This window comes from Carettochelys insculpta, chromosome 2 (assembly GCF_033958435.1).
Source record: "Carettochelys insculpta isolate YL-2023 chromosome 2, ASM3395843v1, whole genome shotgun sequence".
Classification (NCBI taxonomy): Eukaryota; Metazoa; Chordata; order Testudines; family Carettochelyidae; genus Carettochelys; species Carettochelys insculpta.
The window spans coordinates 122,221,369-122,230,396 of NC_134138.1; positions in this window are offsets into that span (position 1 = coordinate 122,221,369).

Consider the following 9,028-nt stretch of genomic DNA (forward strand, 5'->3'; position numbering starts at 1 on the left):
AGGACCTATCTCACAGCCCCAGCTGTTGATCTCCTCATACAGTTATTGCACCTTTAACTCATTCTTAGCTTCATTTTATTTCCACAGGAATAACTGTTTTCCAGCTCATGCTTCTAGGAGCACAACGCTGGTGCTTATAGTGATGATTGTGCTGTCTTTGGCTCTGCAGCAATGGCAGATAAAGTTTCGCTGTGTGCTAATGGCAAGTGTTCAGAGTAGGGGTGGTAAGAGTTAACTGGTTAACTATGAGTCTCGCCCTAAACTGATGAGGCTTACTGGTTACGGTGAACCAGTGCAGGGGGCTGGAGCAGTCCCCTGCCCACTGTGGGAAGGGGGTTGCTCCAGACCCGCAAGGCCCACCATGGCCAGAGGGTGGTCCAGTACAGCCAGAGCAGCCCTCATGTGCAGCAGGCCTAGCCCAGGAGCAATACATTCAGGGGGTCTCCAGCCCAACTGGAGCAGTCTTGGTCTGTGGTGGCTGCACGTGCACTGTGGGTCAGAGCCCTCCAGCCCAGCTGGAGCAACCCTCATTCAGGGCAGGAGAGCTGTGCTAGCCCAGCTAGGCTGGAGCAGCCTCCCTGCCGCCCACCCTCCCCCTTTAATCAGTTACCTAATTAAATGGGATTTTACATCCCTAGTTTACAGTCACCCTAGGAGGCCTTCAGTGCCAACTGGCAAGGGGTTCCCTGTTCTGTTACAGCCATTCCTATCAGGCCTGATGTACTCATGACACCCAGAACCCAGCATTCACCTGTAAAGCAGGGCTGGGGAAACTTTTTTGGTTTGGGAGCCACCAACACATAGACAAATCAGTCGGGGGATACACAAGCGAGAACCGCCCCCCCCAAAAAAAAAGTCCAAACCCCTCATTGATGTGGTCCCCAATTTCAGGGAGGCCAGGGCTCCAGGGCTATGGGGTCTCAGTGGGAGGGAGGGTGCAGGAGCGGGCTGAGGATGCCACTGAAAGGAGCCCTAAGCCTCAGGGTCTGGATCCAGACTGCTGGCTGGGGTTTCCCCTCACCTGCAAGTACAAAGGGCCATGTGGGGTGTCTGATGAAAGCAGATACTGATCATCATAATCATTGTGTTCTCTATGAACAGGTGATATTTAAGAAGCTGTAGCTATCTATTGAAATATATTTTAGGGTCTGTGTCTATGTCAGGGTTGACCAACAAGTTCTTCCGAGACAAAGGACTGCTGATTTATCTGTGCTCATTGTAAATTAACATTGTAAGCCAATGTGCTGCAAACCCATCTATATAGGAAATCAGTAGGGGCTGTGGACTCAACAGGGAAGAGCACAGCAGAGTCTCCAGGGGTCAGCCTGATCAGGGAACAAAGACTATGGATTTTGGGAGAGTATAAGGTGAAGTAAAAAGACATTTTGGTATCACTGAGGGCCACCTAGCTCAATGATTTGAGCATTGGCCTACTAAATCCATGGTTGTGAGTCCAGTTCCTGAGGAGATCATTTAGGGGTCTAGGGCAAATAGATTAAAAAAAATCTGTCAGGGATGGTGCTTGGTCCTGCCGGGAGGGCAGGGGGTTGGACTCGATGACCTCCTGAAGTCCCTTCCAGTTCTGAGAGATGTGATGGGTACCTGTGGCTGGGAATTTGGGGGTGGAGTGGAGTTGTTATTGCTGACTGTCCTGGATGCTGGACTGGAAGCCAGGAAGCTCTCAGAGAAGAATTAGATGAGATAAGAATGCTTTAGATAAGGACTGTAGCCTGATAAGATTTCCTCCCTAGGAAGGGGGTTATACTCTCTTTTATTTGTAACTGTTTGTTCCTTTCAGTCATGCTCACTATGACTTAAATCTTTACCTTTGTTAACAAAGCTACATTGCGTTAGTTTTGACTATAAATAGATCACAGTACTGTGTTACACTGGAGCTGACAGTTGACTCAAACCAGCTGCTGCTGTGTGTACTATATTCCCTAGGGAGTAGCAAATCTGGTAATTACTGTGAGGAACACTCCTTGAGAGGGGTCCAGGCACACCTGTTGTTAACCTTCAAAGCAAAATCACAGAGTCCAGAGAAGGTTGCTTGAAAGGCTGGTGCTGTCCAGCTGTTGCCATCCTGCACTCACAAAAAAGACCCCCACGCTGGAGGCAGGGGGAATAGTCACAGAGAGGGAGCTGTGTTAGTCTGTAGCTTCACAAAACGAAAAAGCAGCCCTGTAGCACTTCAAAGACAAACAAAACAGTTTATTAGGTGATGGGTTTTTGTGGGACACACCCACTTCTGGAGGCAGTGGGGTAACTCACAGCCCTGGGCATCTGAAGAAGTGTCACACTCCTCTCTGCTGGAACCCATGTTTATGTGATATCTGGGAATTTATTCACCTTGCACTTAGCAAAACTTCTACCAGAATGGTGGTCTTTGTGTTTTACACAATACCACGAACATAAGAAAACTACAGTAACACGCTTCCAAATAACTCTATTTACTAATTAAGCACCAATACACAAGGCCTAGCTACACACGTGCAAAGGCTCTGGTGGCTTTTGCGCTATAAGATCACAAGGCCCACGAAAGAAACTACCCAGTTCCAATCATCAGGGCCGTGTCTACGCATGCCCCTCCTTTTCAGCGAATGGGCGTGTTAATGTGGCACTTTGGAACAGGGTAATGAGGTACTGACATGAATATTCAGTGCCTCATTAGCATAATGGCAGCCAGTCGTGCTTCAAAAGTGCAGCTTTTGAAACTCAGACTGGCTGTATAGACACAGGCGCTTTGAAATAAACACCACACTTCGAAATTCCCTTAATACCAAAACAAATGGGGACAGAAACACCTCAACAAGGGGAACAGGAAAATGGGCTAGAGTTAACCTCATGCTCACCAAATAGCAGAGAAGGCATCTGTAACTGTTTTTCTTTTTGTGTTAAATTAAAGCAAGTTCCTCTCTCTCCCTTTGCTGGATGGTGCTTGGTCCTCCCAAGAGCGCAGGGAACTGGACTCAATGACCTCCTGAGGTCCCTTCCAGCTCTGTGAGATGTGTATTTCCATATAAACCAACAGTTGAAACTCTGTGTCGGGCTAACTGACCCGCTAGGAACATTGGGTTTCCTCGAGCAAGGCTGGCTCTTAACAAGCCATGCTGGTTTCTTCCACATGATCTATGAACAACTAGGACATCATAAGCCTCCTGGGCTGTGTCTACACATGACCCTCCCTCTCGGAAGGGGCATGTTAACAAGGCCCTTCGGAACAGGGTAATGAAGTGCCCCCAGAACCAGACGCCCCCAGCACACTCCCGCCACTCCAACTTGATGCCAGTGACGCACCAGCGCTGCTGACACTGCCACCACCGTGCACTTCTTCCACTAAGCAGTGGGGCTCATGAGCGGTGGCAGATGGCACTCCTGGCACAAGGCTCTGAGGCATACCAGTGTGTGTGGCACACTGGTTGAGGAGCACTGGTTTGGAGGAAATTCTACAGCAGATGTCTGCAACTTTTTCCTTCTGGGAAGGAAAGCTCCAGGGCCCATTTACACTGCAACCATTTTTCTGCATATCCAGCAGAGTCAAAGCTGTGCTAAATTCTTCTACCGTGAAACACAACATATAAACTATAAAAGCAAAAGGATAACGCATGTACAATAATAAAATGTGGTGTATTATGTCCCAGTAGTAATATGCCCAAGCTCCATCACCTGGGGCTGAAGCTGAAGCCTGAGCCCCACTTGATGCCAGCCCCTCTGAAGCCAATAGATTTCAGCATACTGTGCAGGAAAATTAAGACATGGTCCGGTTAAAAGAAAAGCGAAAAGAAAAGGCAAATAGCATGAGGTGAAACAGCTTTTATTTTTTGCATGCTCTCTGGTTTATTTTGGGGTGGACCTTCCTGAGAACCACCCAGTTGAGAGCCACAGTTCTATGGACGTGGCAGCTTCAGAGACAAAAGAATAAAAGTGCTTTTGAGAAGGTAATGCCTCTTGCCACCTCCAGCCCCTGAGACAGACCACAAAGTAACTCACTGAATACAAAATGGAAGTCCCCTGTCTTTGTGAGGCATTGCAAGGAGTGGGGGTTTTTGGGGGAGGAGGGAATATGAGACCAATTTCTTCCTTATTTTTAAAAAAAATATTGTGCGTTTTGGTTTTCAGAGCCCCATTACTGATAGCTGTGATAGCCACTTTTGACTGAGGAAATAAAAGACGTTGTGAAATTCTTACGCTACATGTGAATTCAGAAGCCAAAGCAAGATGTCCAGAATGTTTCCAAGTGTGACAAATTGCACAAAAATAGTTTTGTGTTTTGCCCCCAGAAGCAAACAAATGCCATACCACTCATCACTCACCCTAAGAGCTCTGGGGTTTGATGCTTTACTTTTTTCTTTGCCATGATGGCACTCTGTAGGGGGCTCCAATAAATAACTGATTATAGGGTTTGTTTGTTTTCCAAGCTATCCATTTATTCAGTCCTTTCTTGACATTTCTCCTCAAGCTTTTTATCTGCTTATTCCGTGGTAACAAACATAGTTTTGCTTTCGTCCCCACTCCTTTTCCTGTTTCTACTTCTTTCTGTGGCTGATGCAGTTCGAAGGAGCATTTTTGTGAATGATCTTTGTCTCAGCTCAGGTCTGTTTCTGAGCCACTCTCTCCTCAACCACTCATTGCCAATCTTGCTATCCTACCCCATAGGGCCTTTGGAGCACAGCAATAGAGAAAACTGATTCACTGTTTGTTGTCACTGAACTCTAGTTTCTTAGTGCCGAAGGAGGAAAGAGAGGAAGCAGCTCCTAAATATTGTTCCATAAGTTCTTTCTAGAAAGGTGAGATAATTGTAATCTGTGGTGCTAAACAGAAGGCTGTGAAAAGCCAGTGAGCCTGACAGCCTGTTGGTTTTAATGAGCAGTCTCAGGAAATGGGCAGATGAGGGTAGATCTATACAGCAAAGTTATTTCAAAGTAACAGCCACTATTTCAAAATAACGGTCCTAGCATCTACACAACGCCACTGCTATTTTGAAATTGGCTTATTTCAAAATTGGTAAACCTCATTCTACAAGGAACAGTAATTTCAAAATAGGGGATGTGTAGACAAGGAACAACGCCTATTTCAAAATAAGCCACAGTGCATCCAGTGGCTCTGTTTTGAAATAGTCTCTATGGCTGCATCTACACTGCCTCCCCACTTCAGCAGGAGCATGGTAATGGCAGATGCAAATGAGGTGCAGATTAAAATATCTCATGCCTCATTTGCATATCCCCATGAGATCCCACTTCCGGAATATCCCCTTCTGGAAGCAAAAGCTGCCGTGTAGAGAGGGTTCCATCGACTAGGGGAGCCGGGGACTGGATTGGGGATCTGACAGAGGAGCTGTACTCCCACCAGCCCCCAGCCCCCAGCCCCTGGGAACTCCAGGATTTGGATCTGCGCTTAACTCGAGTTAAGGCAAGTTAAGTGCAAGTCGAAATCATGCATATTGGGGGTTTACAGTATTTCACAATAAGGCTGCTGCATAGACATACCCTGAGAATCCAAACAGAAAACTAAGGATTTTGTCTCCTTTGGCATTGTATTTCTGTTCACAAAGCACAGGTGTGGATGGGTCTGGTCCAAGATAGATGGTTTTCACTGGACTTTGGGGCAGGTTCAAAGCTGGTTGTATTGGGTTCTCTGAAGAAGAAAGTAACCACTAGAAATCCCTTCAGTTCAAATTACCCTATGGCAGGAAGGTGCTGGAATGGGGAATCAGAGAACTAGGCCTCCCATAATCCCGTGGCTGGATCATCCCTTCTGCTGCTGCTCCAGTTTTAAAGAAACATACACACATAATCTTCACTTGAGTCCTGCAGTAGGAATGGTCCCATGAGCTTACCCGCTATCTGTAGATAGAGGGACAAATACTTTCTTAGAGCTATTGATTGGCCAGAATCCATCCTGACTGGCTAATGCCTGTTTCCTCTTGTACAATCCCGCAGTGTTTGGTGACTAAAACTGAATAACTAGGTGTACTGTGTAGCTGCCTCAGATCTCCCCCACCCCTTGGAAGTCACGTTTGCATTAATATATAGCTAACTTCTGTGCATGGCAGAGCTTTCCCAGTCTCCTAAAAGTATGGAGCTGGAATTTTTCAGTTTAAACCATAGTCCAGACATCTCAGCCTCAAACATCTACAGGTACAAAAGCTGAAAAGACTGAAATTGAACACGTTGGTAATAACCTGCTTCATAGATTACATTTTTGGTTCAGTCCCGTGGTTATTTGGAGACTCCTGGAGAGATCCCACGCAGCAGAAAAATGAGACTTGAAGAAGAAATGACACAGCTGAGGGCGACTGGGAGAAAAGAAACAGACCCAGGCACACTCCTGTAATGTAACGAACTTCCATGAAGTAAGGCAATCTCCTAGGCCCGCAAGCCCAATACATTTGCTACTTGCCAAATGTGGCGACCAGGATACTGCGTTGTGGTGACTACGGCTCTCAAGCAGCATGAGGCTCTTGGAGCCTTTAAATGCAGCTCCTCCTGGCAGCCACATGTGGGGAAGGACGGCTACATACGCTGCACCCACGCCACACCACTTGGTGGGAGAAGCGCGTGGCAGCATCCCCAGCAGCAGCTTCAGCAGCGGTCCCAGTGATGGATCCAGCAGCGGCTCTGGTGAGTGGCTGGCATTAAATTAGAACAGGGGGCGGAGCGAGCCTGGTTCTGGAGGAGGGCGTTCATTTGGAGCAGGTGGGGAGGAGATAGGTGGGGGTGCCTGGCTTTGTGGGAGCGGGGGTGAATGTGGTGAATATGGAGAAACAACAGCTACAAGCGTGGTGATCTTTGAATTGCTATTGGACATCACTGTTCTAGGAACAGAAGCAATGGGCTTAAATTGCAGCAAAGTAGGCTTAGGTTGGACATTAGGAAAAATATCCTGTCAGAGTGGTTGAGTACTGGAATAAATTGCCTAGGATGGTTGTAGAATATCCTTCATTGGGGATATTAAGAACAGGTTGGATACATATCTAACAGGGATGGAGGTGATATAGAATAAATGGTGCTTGGTCCTGCATGAGGGCAGGGGATTGGACTTGATGACCTCTTGTGGTTCTTTCCAGTTCTAGTATTATATGAATGTTGGGGTTTACAAACTTTTTTCAATTTGTTTAAAACCCGGAGGTGTACTCATCTCTCAAAGGTTTTAGAGACATTCATTTTGATTCTGTGTTTAGTCAAGTCAATAAGCCCAGCCCTGAAAATATACATCTGAAAGAGCAGCGGTCACTTGCCCCATGATAGCAGGCATAAGTGAGCTCAGTAGGAGTTTGGTCTTACTGTTATTCTACTATGATATTTTGACCAATCTCTCATACAGTTTACGTTTCCCTTTGAAGAATTCAAAGCACTTTACAAAGGAGATCGGTATCCCTTTTTACAGATGTGGAAACTTGGTTTTAAGTATTTTGACATACATATTCTGCATTTGATTTCTCAGTTGCATAACTCACTTTATGTTTTATTGTAGTTCACGTGCAGGAATGTAGCATGCAAAGACTAAATACTGTCCTGATTTGCATCTGATGGGAAAGACAGAACAAAATTAATACTTGATTCCCTCCCGCAGAGGGCAGTCATATACACACTTGAGGTATGATTCAAAAGAAATGTACATGTTATGAAACATAATCATTTACTTACCCTGGTGTAAATGGAACAATTCTAATCATAAATGATATAAAGGGAACTGTCTCTGAAGCAGCCATGTGAGGGATTGACAAAACGTGGCTGCTTATCAGAGGTGGTCTCATAAAGGAGAAGTAAACTTGCACTCAGTGGTGATGAGGATGCTTTGATCAGCAGTGCTGAGCATTGAAGTTAATGAGAGTGAAAATCAGGTCACTTTGTTATGGCAGATGCGTCGTTATGGACTTAAATGCTTAAATTTAGTCATCCAAGTTTGACAATTTTGGCCTTAATGTGCACGGATTAATGACCTCCTCATTTTGAGGCAGTGGCATTGAAATGTCATTTGCAGGTACAAAGGTTTCATCATGAGAACTGGAAATGTCACTGTCAGTGTGGTCATCACATAATGGCTGAGGCGTCTTTTCTATGAGAAATTATGTTATTGGCTTTAAACTCTTAACTGCTACTTCACTCTGTTGCTTTCGCCGTCTCTTACTCGCACGACTTTCATATCTTTGCTTTGTTTTTATAAAGGGGTTCTTTTAAAACACAGTAACAAACAATAATTTGCTAAAGGCTATTGGCTATACAAAATTTTAAATGTATATACTTCACAACGAATATTATATAATCATGGTTCAGGAGTGTTATTTACTACAGTTCTTATAGCCTTATTTCAAAGTCTTGAAATTTCATCTGCTAACATGTTCTCAATTCCTCTAGTAGCGGGTGTATTATTAGGAATATGAACAGGGGGTGTTTGCCAGATTAGATATAAAGTTTATTAAACAACTAGAATTAAAAGTTTATTATCACAAAAAAGCCTTTAACGATGAATCTAAAGCTGGATGAAGAAGTAGCTTACAGCTGAGCCTGCTACGGTTATTGTACACAAAGACACATCAGAAAAAGCAGGAATACAAAACTCTCCTAGACAGAGATAAACATCTAATTTAAAGGTTAAACTCAACCTCAGTCCAAGCAAAATCACTTTACAGTAACAGAATTAATTACAACTTTCAAAACCGCCAACCTATGCAAAGACTAAGCAGCATTCCATAATGTAGAATCACTAATCACAGAAGCTGCTCCAATCTCCACTCATGCAGGTGAAAACTTGCATGTGACCGAAAAACTGGTGAAGGCCCAAGGTCCCACAATGTTTTAAATCAATTTTTGGAGGGATATATATATAGCGTCTTTTGTTGCCTCTGGTATAAGTGAAAGGTGTATAATAAATGGAAATTACTTAGTAGAAAAAGTCAAAATTTGAAGCCCCTTTGTCTCCTGAGGCCTGGGCCAAATGCCCTTCTACCCCGCAGGGCCTCAGTAAGAGATATATACAAAGGCATCATGTACCTCTAACCAGGGGAGATCCCAAGAGCCTTAGGTTT